Here is a 12,863-nt window from a genome sequence, read left to right as displayed (position 1 = left end):
TATATATTGACGTATCTGTCTGTCTGTGTAACTATATATTGACATATCTGTCTATCTGTGTAACTATATTTTGACGTATCTGTCTGTCTGTGTAACTATATATGGATGTATCTGTCTGTGTAACTATATATTGATGTATTTGTCTGTCTAACTATGTATTGATGTATCTGTCTGTCTGTGTAACTATATATTGATGTATTTGTCTGTATAACTTTATATTGATGCATTTGTCTGTCTGTTTATCTGTGTAACTATATATTGATGTATTTGTCTGTGTAACTACATATTGATGTATCTATCTGTGTAACAATATATTGATGTATATGTCTGTGTAACTATATATTGATGTATCTGCCTGTGTAACTATATGTTGACCTGTCTGTCTGTCTATCTCTGTGGCATAGCTGTCTGACTGTCTGTCTTTCTGCCTGTCTGTGAAACTATATGTTGATGTATCTATGTGTCTGTGTAAATATATATTGATGTATCTGTCAGTGTAATTATATATTGATGTATTTGTCTGTGTAACTATATGCTGACCTTACTGTCTATCTCTGTGTAACTATATATTGACATAGCTGTCTGACTGTCTGTCTTTCTGCCTGTCTGTAAAACTATATATTGTCTGTCTGTATTAGCAATGAATTTAGTTGTTTCTGGTCTGTATGCTTTTTACATAACTTTTATTATTATATAACTGTATTATTATTATTATTATTATTATTATTATTATTATTATTATTATTATTATTATTATTAGTGTAAGTTTGATTCTCATATTGTTAATAATAATTGTGTCAGTTTAGTTTTATAATCTTGAGGAATTATCTGGTGAAAGTTAAGATGTTAAAATGCTGAGATGTTGAGTTCAGTTCCTCTTTATATCAGGAGCTCGTTTGTGATAATCTCCAGCATCTTCTCTCTTTACACAATAAACTCTTATCTCCATAAACACCTTTAAAAATTTCAGAACTAAATAACTGCTAAAATATATACTGAGCTGTGTGTCTGTGTAACTATATATTGATGTATCTGTCCGTCTGCATAACTATATATTGATGTATCTGTCTGTCTGTCTGTGTAACTATATATTGATATGTTTGTCTGTGTAACTATATATTGATGTATCTGTCTGTCTGTCTGTGTAACTATATATTGATATGTTTGTCTGTGTAACTATATATTGATGTGTTTGTCTGTGTAATTATATATTGATGTATTTGTCTGTGTAACTATATATTGATGTGTTTGTCTGTGTAACTATATATTGATATGTTTGTCTGTGTAACTATATATTGATGTGTTTGTCTGTGTAACTATATATTGATGTGTTTGTCTGTGTAACTATATATTGATGTGTTTGTGTAACTATATATTGATGTGTTTGTCTGTGTAACTATATATTGATGTATCTGTCTGTCTGTGTTGCTATATATTGATGTATCTGTCTGTCTGTGTAACTATATATTGATGTGTTTGTCTGTGTAACTATATATTGATGTGTTTGTCTGTGTAACTATATATTGATGTGTTTGTCTGTGTAACTATATATTGATGTGTTTGTCTGTGTAACCATATATTGATGTATTTGTCTGTGTAACTACATATTGATGTATCTGTCTCTGTGTTGCTATATATTGATGTATCTGTCTGTCTGTGTAACTATATATTGATGTATTTGTTTGTGTAACTATATATTGATGTATTTGTCTGTATAACTATATATTGATGCATTTGTCTGTCTGTGTAACTATATATTGATGTGTTTGTCTGTGTAAATATATATTGATGTGTTTGTCTGTGTAACTATATATTGATGTGTTTGTCTGTGTAACTATATATTGATGTGTTTGTCTGTGTAACTATATATTGATGTGTTTGTCTGTGTAACTATATATTGATGTGTTTGTCTGTGTAACTATATATTGATGTATTTGTCTGTGTAACTATATATTGATGTGTTTGTCTGTGTAACTATATATTGATATGTTTGTCTGTGTAACTATATATTGATGTATTTGTCTGTGTAACTATATATTGATGTATTTGTCTGTGTAACTATATATTGATGTATTTGTCTGTGTAACTATATATTGATGTGTTTGTCTGTGTAACTATATATTGATCTATTTGTCTGTGTAACTATATATTGATGTGTTTGTCTGTGTAACTATATATTGATGTGTTTGTCTGTGTAACTATATATTGATGTATTTGTCTGTGTAACTATATATTGATGTATTTGTCTGTGTAACTATATATTGATGCATTTGTCTGTGTAACAATATATTGATATGTTTGTCTGTGTAACTATATATTGATGTATCTGTCTGTGTAACTATATATGGATGTATTTGTCTGTGTAACTATATATTGATGTATCTGTCTGTCTGTGTAACTATATATTGATGTATTTGTCTGTATAACTATATATTGATGCATTTGTCTGTCTGTGTAACTATATATTGATGTGTTTGTCTGTGTAACTATATATTGATGTGTTTGTCTGTGTAACTATATATTGATGTGTTTGTCTGTGTTACTATATATTGATATGTTTGTCTGTGTAACTATATATTGATGTGTTTGTCTGTGTAACTATATATTGATCTATTTGTCTGTGTAACTATATATTGATGTATTTGTCTGTGTAATTATATATTGATGTATTTGTCTGTGTAACTATATATTGATGTGTTTGTCTGTGTAACTATATATTGATGTGTTTGTCTGTGTAATTATATATTGATGTGTTTGTCTGTGTTACTATATATTGATATGTTTGTCTGTGTAACTATATATTGATGTGTTTGTCTGTGTAACTATATATTGATCTATTTGTCTGTGTAACTATATATTGATGTATTTGTCTGTGTAATTATATATTGATGTATTTGTCTGTGTAACTATATATTGATGTGTTTGTCTGTGTAACTATATATTGATGTGTTTGTCTGTGTAATTATATATTGATGTGTTTGTCTGTGTAACTATATATTGATGTGTTTGTCTGTGTAACTATATATTGATGTGTTTGTCTGTGTAACTATATATTGATGTATCTGTCTGTCTGTGTTGCTATATATTGATGTATCTGTCTGTCTGTGTAACTATATATTGATGTATTTGTTTGTGTAACTATATATTGATGTATTTATCTGTGTAACTATATATCGATGTATCTGTCTGTCTGTGTAACTATATATTGATGTATTTGTCTGTATAACTATATATTGATGCATTTGTCTGTCTGTGTAACTATATATTGATGTGTTTGTCTGTGTAACTATATATTGATGCATTTGTCTGTCTGTGTAACTATATATTGATGCATTTGTCTGTCTGTGTAACTATATATTGATGTGTTTGTCTGTGTTACTATATATTGATATGTTTGTCTGTGTAACTATATATTGATGTGTTTGTCTGTGTAACTATATATTGATGTATTTGTCTGTGTAACTATATATTGATGTATTTGTTTGTGTAACTATATAATGATGTGTTTGTCTGTGTAACTATATATTGATGTATTTGTCTGTGTAACTATATATTGATGTGTTTGTCTGTGTAACTATATATTGATGTGTTTGTCTGTGTAACTATATATTGATGTATTTGTCTGTGTAACTATATATTGATATGTTTGTCTGTGTAACTACATATTGATGTGTTTGTCTGTGTAACGATATATTGATGTGTTTGTCTGTGTAACTATATATTGATGTATTTGTCTGTGTAACTATATATTGATGTGTTTGTCTGTGTAACTATATATTGATCTATTTGTCTGTGTAACTATATATTGATATGTTTGTCTGTGTAACTATATATTGATATGTTTGTCTGTGTAACTATATATTGATGTGTTTGTCTGTGTAACTATATATTGATGTGTTTGTCTGTGTAACTATATATTGATGTATCTGTCTGTGTAACTATATATTGATGTATTTGTCTGTATAACTATATATTGATGCATTTGTCTGTCTGTGTAACTATAAATTGATGTGTTTGTCTGTGTAACTATATATTGATGTGTTTGTCTGTGTAACTATATATTGATGTGTTTGTCTGTGTAACTATATATTGATGTGTTTGTCTGTGTTACTATATATTGATATGTTTTTCTGTGTAACTATATATTGATGTGTTTGTCTGTGTAACTATATATTGATCTATTTGTCTGTGTAACTATATATTGATGTATTTGTCTGTGTAACTATATATTGATGTGTTTGTCTGTGTAACTACATATTGATGTATTTGTCTGTGTAACTATATATTGATGTATTTGTCTGTGTAACTATATATTGATGCATTTGTCTGTCTGTGTAACTATATATTGATGTGTTTGTCTGTGTAACTATATATCGATGTATCTGTCTGTCTGTGTAACTATATATTGATGTATTTGTCTGTATAACTATATATTGATGCATTTGTCTGTCTGTGTAACTATATATTGATGTGTTTGTCTGTGTAACTATATATTGATGCATTTGTCTGTCTGTGTAACTATATATTGATGTGTTTGTCTGTGTAACTATATATTGATGTGTTTGTCTGTGTTACTATATATTGATATGTTTGTCTGTGTAACTATATATTGATATGTTTGTCTGTGTAACTATATATTGATGTGTTTGTCTGTGTAACTATATATTGATGTGTTTGTCTGTGTAACTATATATTGATGTGTTTGTCTGTGTTACTATATATTGATATGTTTGTCTGTGTAACTATATATTGATGTGTTTGTCTGTGTAACTATATATTGATGTATTTGTCTGTGTAACTATATATTGATGTATTTGTTTGTGTAACTATATATTGATGTGTTTGTCTGTGTAACTATATATTGATGTATTTGTCTGTGTAACTATATATTGATGTGTTTGTCTGTGTAACTATATATTGATGTGTTTGTCTGTGTAACTATATATTGATGTATTTGTCTGTGTAACTATATATTGATATGTTTGTCTGTGTAACTATATATTGATGTGTTTGTCTGTGTAACCATATATTGATGTGTTTGTCTGTGTAACTATATATTGATGTATTTGTCTGTGTAACTATATATTGATATGTTTGTCTGTGTAACTATATATTGATGTATCTGTCTGTCTGTCTGTGTAACTATATATTGATATGTTTGTCTGTGTAACTATATATTGATGTGTTTGTCTGTGTAACTATATATTGATGTATTTGTCTGTGTAACTATATATTGATGTATTTGTTTGTGTAACTATATATTGATGTGTTTGTCTGTGTAACTATATATTGATGTATTTGTCTGTGTAACTATATATTGATGTGTTTGTCTGTGTAACTATATATTGATGTGTTTGTCTGTGTAACTATATATTGATGTATTTGTCTGTGTAACTATATATTGATATGTTTGTCTGTGTAACTATATATTGATGTGTTTGTCTGTGTAACCATATATTGATGTGTTTGTCTGTGTAACTATATATTGATGTATTTGTCTGTGTAACTATATATTGATATGTTTGTCTGTGTAACTATATATTGATGTATCTGTCTGTCTGTCTGTGTAACTATATATTGATATGTTTGTCTGTGTAACTATATAAGATAAGATAAGATAAGATAAGATATACTTTATTGTCCCGAGAAGGGAAATTTTTCTTGGACTTCACATAGATACATCCTGCTGCACATTAAAAGACATACATTTAAACACATACCCTGGACACTGTGTGTTTTATACATTCCCTCTAACCCAACACAGACTGTATTGCACAACCCTAGACCTTGATTATATTGCACATTCTCTCGAACACTACCATAAGCTATACTACATATACCCTATACTTTATTATTTAAGAGCTTTATAGAAACTGGCACAAACGAGTTCTTATATCTATTGAGCTGGCATCTTGGCATCCTATACCTTCTACCCGAGGGGAGGAGTTGGTATTCCTGGTAAAGCACATGAGATGGATCCGCCACTATTTTCTGAGCTCCTCTGAGCACGGACTGTTCATAGGTAGCCTGGAGCGGGTTATATTCTTTTTTCCCTATAACCTTCATAGCGGTCTTGACCACATAAGTGAGCTGAGATTTTAACCTCACTGAAAGATTACCATACCATGACTGTATCCCATAACTGATCACACTTTCTAGAACTGCCTGATAAAACAGTAACATTATTTTCTGACCCAGCCCGTACAGTCTAAGCCTTCGAAGAAAATATAATCTTTGCTGCAACTTGGAACATACATTTTCTACATGAGTTTTCCAGGTAAATGTGTTGTCAATATGGACACCCAGGTATTTGTAAGAGCAAACCTGCTTAACAGGAGTATCATGGATGATCACAGGACAGTGATCACCTATAGCTCTAGGGTCAAATACCATCTCCTCTGTTTTGCTCACATTTACAGTGAGGTTGTTAACGTCACACCACCTGACAAAGTTTCCTATTTCAGAATAATAATCCGATACACCAGAATTTTTAGATAGTAAGCTTAAAATGGCTGTATCGTCAGAGAATTTTAATACATAGTTGCCTGAATGTCTGCTCACACATTCATTTGTGTACAAAGTAAAAAGAATAGGTGAGCTCACACAACCTTGGGGGGCGCCTGTACTAGTAAATTTAAGATCTGAAAGAGTGCCATTAACCTTTACATACTGGATACGATTAGTCAAAAAAGAATAGTACCATTTTATAATGAAAGGGTTGATATTCATTTGTTTCATTTTATCCAGTAATAAGTGCGGCAGGAGGCTATTAAAAGCTGAACTAAAATCAATAAAAAGCAGACGTGCATACGATTCTTGTCCTTCTAAATGTTTTAGGGCCAAATGAGTGAGAGTATTAATTGCATCTTGTGTTCCCCGTCCATGTCTATAAGCAAACTGAAATGGATCTAACAGAGGAGTTACCTCCTTTTTGAGCAGAGACACAACATATTTCTCTAGACATTTCATCACAATTGAAGTTAATGCTATAGGTCTGTAGTCATTACTGTCAATTGGACATGGCTTCTTAGGAACAGGGACAATGGTAGTTTTTTTCCAAAGTGTGGGAACAGTATGCCGATCCAGTGATTGCTGAAAAATTGGACACCAAGCTGGGATGAGTTCTTCTGCACATGTCTTTAGTAGTAAGGCAGAAATTTTGTCAGGGCCTGTGGACCGGTTAGTACACAGCTGCCGGAAGAGAATCTTGATCTTTTGTGGCTCCACCACCAGCCTGGAGTCAGAATCGCATAAAACCGTTCCCAACACATTATTACACTCCTGGATAGAATTTTGCATCTCAAACCGAAGATAAAAGTCATTTAGCTCATTAGCCTTATGTAGCTCATCCATGGTAACAACCTTGTTCCTTTTTGGTTCCATTTGGGTTACAGCTTTCATACAGTCCCAGAGTTTTTTGGAGTTTGCAGTTTGAAAATTTTGCTCAATAATATCTCTTTGATGTCTCCTTGCTCCTTGATGTGTTTGTCTGTGTAATTATATATTGATGTATTTTTCTGTGTAACTATATATTGATGTGTTTGTCTGTGTAACTATATATTGATATGTTTGTCTGTGTAACTATATATTGATGTGTTTGTCTGTGTAACTATATATTGATGTGTTTGTCTGTGTAACTATATATTGATGTGTTTGTCTGTGTAACTATATATTGATGTATCTGTCTGTCTGTGTTGCTATATATTGATGTATCTGTCTGTCTGTGTAACTATATATTGATGTGTTTGTCTGTGTAACTATATATTGATGTGTTTGTCTGTGTAACTATATATTGATGTGTTTGTCTGTGTAACTATATATTGATGTGTTTGTCTGTGTAACCATATATTGATGTATTTGTCTGTGTAACTACATATTGATGTATCTGTCTCTGTGTTGCTATATATTGATGTATCTGTCTGTCTGTGTAACTATATATTGATGTATTTGTTTGTGTAACTATATATTGATGTATTTATCTGTGTAACTATATATTGATGTATATGTCTGTCTGTGTAACTATATATTGATGTATTTGTCTGTATAACTATATATTGATGCATTTGTCTGTCTGTGTAACTATATATTGATGTGTTTGTCTGTGTAACTATATATTGATGTGTTTGTCTGTGTAACTATATATTGATGTGTTTGTCTGTGTAACTATATATTGATGTGTTTGTCTGTGTAACTATATATTGATGTGTTTGTCTGTGAAACTATATATTGATGTGTTTGTCTGTGTAACTATATATTGATGTATTTGTCTGTGTAACTATATATTGATGTGTTTGTCTGTGTAACTATATATTGATATGTTTGTCTGTGTAACTATATATTGATGTATTTGTCTGTGTAACTATATATTGATGTATTTGTCTGTGTAACTATATATTGATGTATTTGTCTGTGTAACTATATATTGATGTGTTTGTCTGTGTAACTATATATTGATCTATTTGTCTGTGTAACTATATATTGATGTGTTTGTCTGTGTAACTATATATTGATGTGTTTGTCTGTGTAACTATATATTGATGTATTTGTCTGTGTAACTATATATTGATGTATTTGTCTGTGTACCTATATATTGATGCATTTGTCTGTGTAACAATATATTGATATGTTTGTCTGTGTAACTATATATTGATGTATCTGTCTGTGTAACTATATATGGATGTATTTGTCTGTGTAACTATATATTGATGTATCTGTCTGTCTGTGTAACTATATATTGATGTATTTGTCTGTATAACTATATATTGATGCATTTGTCTGTCTGTGTAACTATATATTGATGTGTTTGTCTGTGTAACTATATATTGATGTGTTTGTCTGTGTAACTATATATTGATGTGTTTGTCTGTGTTACTATATATTGACATGTTTGTCTGTGTAACTATATATTGATGTGTTTGTCTGTGTAACTATATATTGATCTATTTGTCTGTGTAACTATATATTGATGTATTTGTCTGTGTAATTATATATTGATGTATTTGTCTGTGTAACTATATATTGATGTGTTTGTCTGTGTAACTATATATTGATGTGTTTGTCTGTGTAATTATATATTGATGTATTTGTCTGTGTAACTATATATGGATGTGTTTGTCTGTGTAACTATATATTGATGTGTTTGTCTGTGTAACTATATATTGATGTGTTTGTCTGTGTAACTATATATTGATGTATCTGTCTGTCTGTGTTGCTATATATTGATGTATCTGTCTGTCTGTGTAACTATATATTGATGTATTTGTTTGTGTAACTATATATTGATGTATTTATCTGTGTAACTATATATCGATGTATCTGTCTGTCTGTGTAACTATATATTGATGTATTTGTCTGTATAACTATATATTGATGCATTTGTCTGTCTGTGTAACTATATATTGATGCATTTGTCTGTCTGTGTAACTATATATTGATGCATTTGTCTGTCTGTGTAACTATATATTGATGTGTTTGTCTGTGTTACTATATATTGATATGTTTGTCTGTGTAACTATATATTGATGTGTTTGTCTGTGTAACTATATATTGATGTATTTGTCTGTGTAACTATATATTGATGTATTTGTTTGTGTAACTATATATTGATGTGTTTGTCTGTGTAACTATATATTGATGTATTTGTCTGTGTAACTATATATTGATGTGTTTGTCTGTGTAACTATATATTGATGTGTTTGTCTGTGTAACTATATATTGATGTATTTGTCTGTGTAACTATATATTGATATGTTTGTCTGTGTAACTACATATTGATGTGTTTGTCTGTGTAACCATATATTGATGTGTTTGTCTGTGTAACTATATATTGATGTATTTGTCTGTGTAACTATATATTGATGTGTTTGTCTGTGTAACTATATATTGATCTATTTGTCTGTGTAACTATATATTGATATGTTTGTCTGTGTAACTATATATTGATATGTTTGTCTGTGTAACTATATATTGATGTGTTTGTCTGTGTAACTATATATTGATGTGTTTGTCTGTGTAACTATATATTGATGTATCTGTCTGTGTAACTATATATTGATGTATTTGTCTGTATAACTATATATTGATGCATTTGTCTGTCTGTGTAACTATAAATTGATGTGTTTGTCTGTGTAACTATATATTGATGTGTTTGTCTGTGTAACTATATATTGATGTGTTTGTCTGTGTAACTATATATTGATGTGTTTGTCTGTGTTACTATATATTGATATGTTTTTTCTGTGTAACTATATATTGATGTGTTTGTCTGTGTAACTATATATTGATCTATTTGTCTGTGTAACTATATATTGATGTATTTGTCTGTGTAACTATATATTGATGTGTTTGTCTGTGTAACTACATATTGATGTATTTGTCTGTGTAACTATCTATTGATGTATTTGTCTGTGTAACTATATATTGATGCATTTGTCTGTCTGTGTAACTATATATTGATGTGTTTGTCTGTGTAACTATATATCGATGTATCTGTCTGTCTGTGTAACTATATATTGATGTGTTTGTCTGTGTAACTATATATTGATGTGTTTGTCTGTGTTACTATATATTGATATGTTTGTCTGTGTAACTATATATTGATGTGTTTGTCTGTGTAACTATATATTGATGTATTTGTCTGTGTAACTATATATTGATGTATTTGTTTGTGTAACTATATATTGATGTGTTTGTCTGTGTAACTATATATTGATGTATTTGTCTGTGTAGCTATATATTGATGTGTTTGTCTGTGTAACTATATATTGATGTGTTTGTCTGTGTAACTATATATTGATGTATTTGTCTGTGTAACTATATATTGATATGTTTGTCTGTGTAACTATATATTGATGTGTTTGTCTGTGTAACCATATATTGATGTGTTTGTCTGTGTAACTATATATTGATGTATTTGTCTGTGTAACTATATATTGATGTGTTTGTCTGTGTAACTATATATTGATCTATTTGTCTGTGTAACTATATATTGATATGTTTGTCTGTGTAACTATTTATTGATATGTTTGTCTGTGTAACTATATATTGATGTGTTTGTCTGTGTAACTATATATTGATGTGTTTGTCTGTGTAACTATATATTGATGTATTTGTCTGTATAACTATATATTGATGCATTTGTCTGTCTGTGTAACTATAAATTGATGTGTTTGTCTGTGTAACTATATATTGATGTGTTTGTCTGTGTAACTATATATTGATGTGTTTGTCTGTGTAACTATATATTGATGTGTTTGTCTGTGTTACTATATATTGATATGTTTGTCTGTGTAACTATATATTGATGTGTTTGTCTGTGTAACTATATATTGATCTATTTGTCTGTGTAACTATATATTGATGTATTTGTCTGTGTAACTATATATTGATGTGTTTGTGTAACTACATATTGATGTTTTTGTCTGTGTAACTATATATTGATGTATTTGTCTGTGTAACTATATATTGATGTATTTGTCTGTGTAACTATATATTGATGTGCTTGTGTAACTATATATTGATGTATTTGTCTGTGTAACTATATATTGATGTGTTTGTCTGTGTAACTACATATTGATGTATTTGTCTGTGTAACTATATATTGATGTATTTGTCTGTGTAACTATATATTGATGTGCTTGTGTAACTATATATTGATGTGTTTGTCTGTGTAACTATATATTGATGTGTTTGTCTGTGTAACTACATATTGATGTGTTTGTCTGTGTAACTATATATTGATGTATTTGTCTGTGTAACTATATATTGATGTGCTTGTGTAACCATATATTGATGTGTTTGTCTGTGTAACTATATATTGATGTATTTGTCTGTGTAACTATATATTGATGTGTTTGTCTGTGTAACTATATATTGGTCTATTTGTCTGTGTAACTATATATTGATGTGTTTGTCTGTGTAACTACATATTGATGTGTTTGTCTGTGTAACTATATATTGATGTATTTGTCTGTGTAACTATATATTGATGTATCTGTCTGTCTGTGTAACTATATATTGATGTATTTGTCTGTGTAACTATATATTGATGTGTTTGTCTGTCTGTGTAACTATATATTGATGTGTTTGTCTGTGTAACTACATATTGATGTGTTTGTCTGTGTAACTATATATTGATGTATTTGTCTGTGTAACTATATATTGATGTATTTGTCTGTGTAACTATATATTGATGTATTTGTCTGTGTAACTACATATTGATGTGTTTGTCTGTGTAACTACATATTGATGTATTTGTCCGTGTAACTATATTGATGTATTTGTCTGTGTAACTATATATTGATGTGTTTGTGTAACTATATATTGATGTATTTGTCTGTGTAACTTTATATTGATGTGTTTGTCTGTGTAACTATATATTGATGTATTTGTCTGTGTAACTCTGTCGATCTCCATCAATGGGACTGCAGAGAGAGGGTCAGCAGCTTCCAGTTTCTGGGTGTTCACATCAGCGAGTTTTTGACATGGACAGAACACACCACACGGGTGGTGAAGAAGCACAACAGCCTGTACACAGCCTGTACTTCCTCAGACGGCTGAGGAAGTTTGGTCTGAACTCCAGCATCCTCAGGACTTTCTACACCTGCACTGTGGAAAGCATCCTGACGGGCAGCATCACCACCTGGTACGGGAACTGTACTGCTCTGGAGAGGAAATCCCTGCAGAGGTTAGTGCATACAGCGCAGTACATCACCGGGGTTCAGCTCCCAAACCTTTTGGATTTATACACCAACCGCTGCCTGAGGAAATCCAAAAGGATCATGAAGGACCCGTCCCATCCAAAGCACTCCCTGTTCTCACAGCTGCCAAGTGGAAGGAGGCGCAGAAGCTTAAAGACCAGAACC

Source organism: Astyanax mexicanus, chromosome 1 (genome assembly GCF_023375975.1).
Source record: "Astyanax mexicanus isolate ESR-SI-001 chromosome 1, AstMex3_surface, whole genome shotgun sequence".
Lineage (NCBI taxonomy): Eukaryota > Metazoa > Chordata > Actinopteri > Characiformes > Acestrorhamphidae > Astyanax > Astyanax mexicanus.
Note: the sequence above shows the minus strand (reverse complement) of the source record.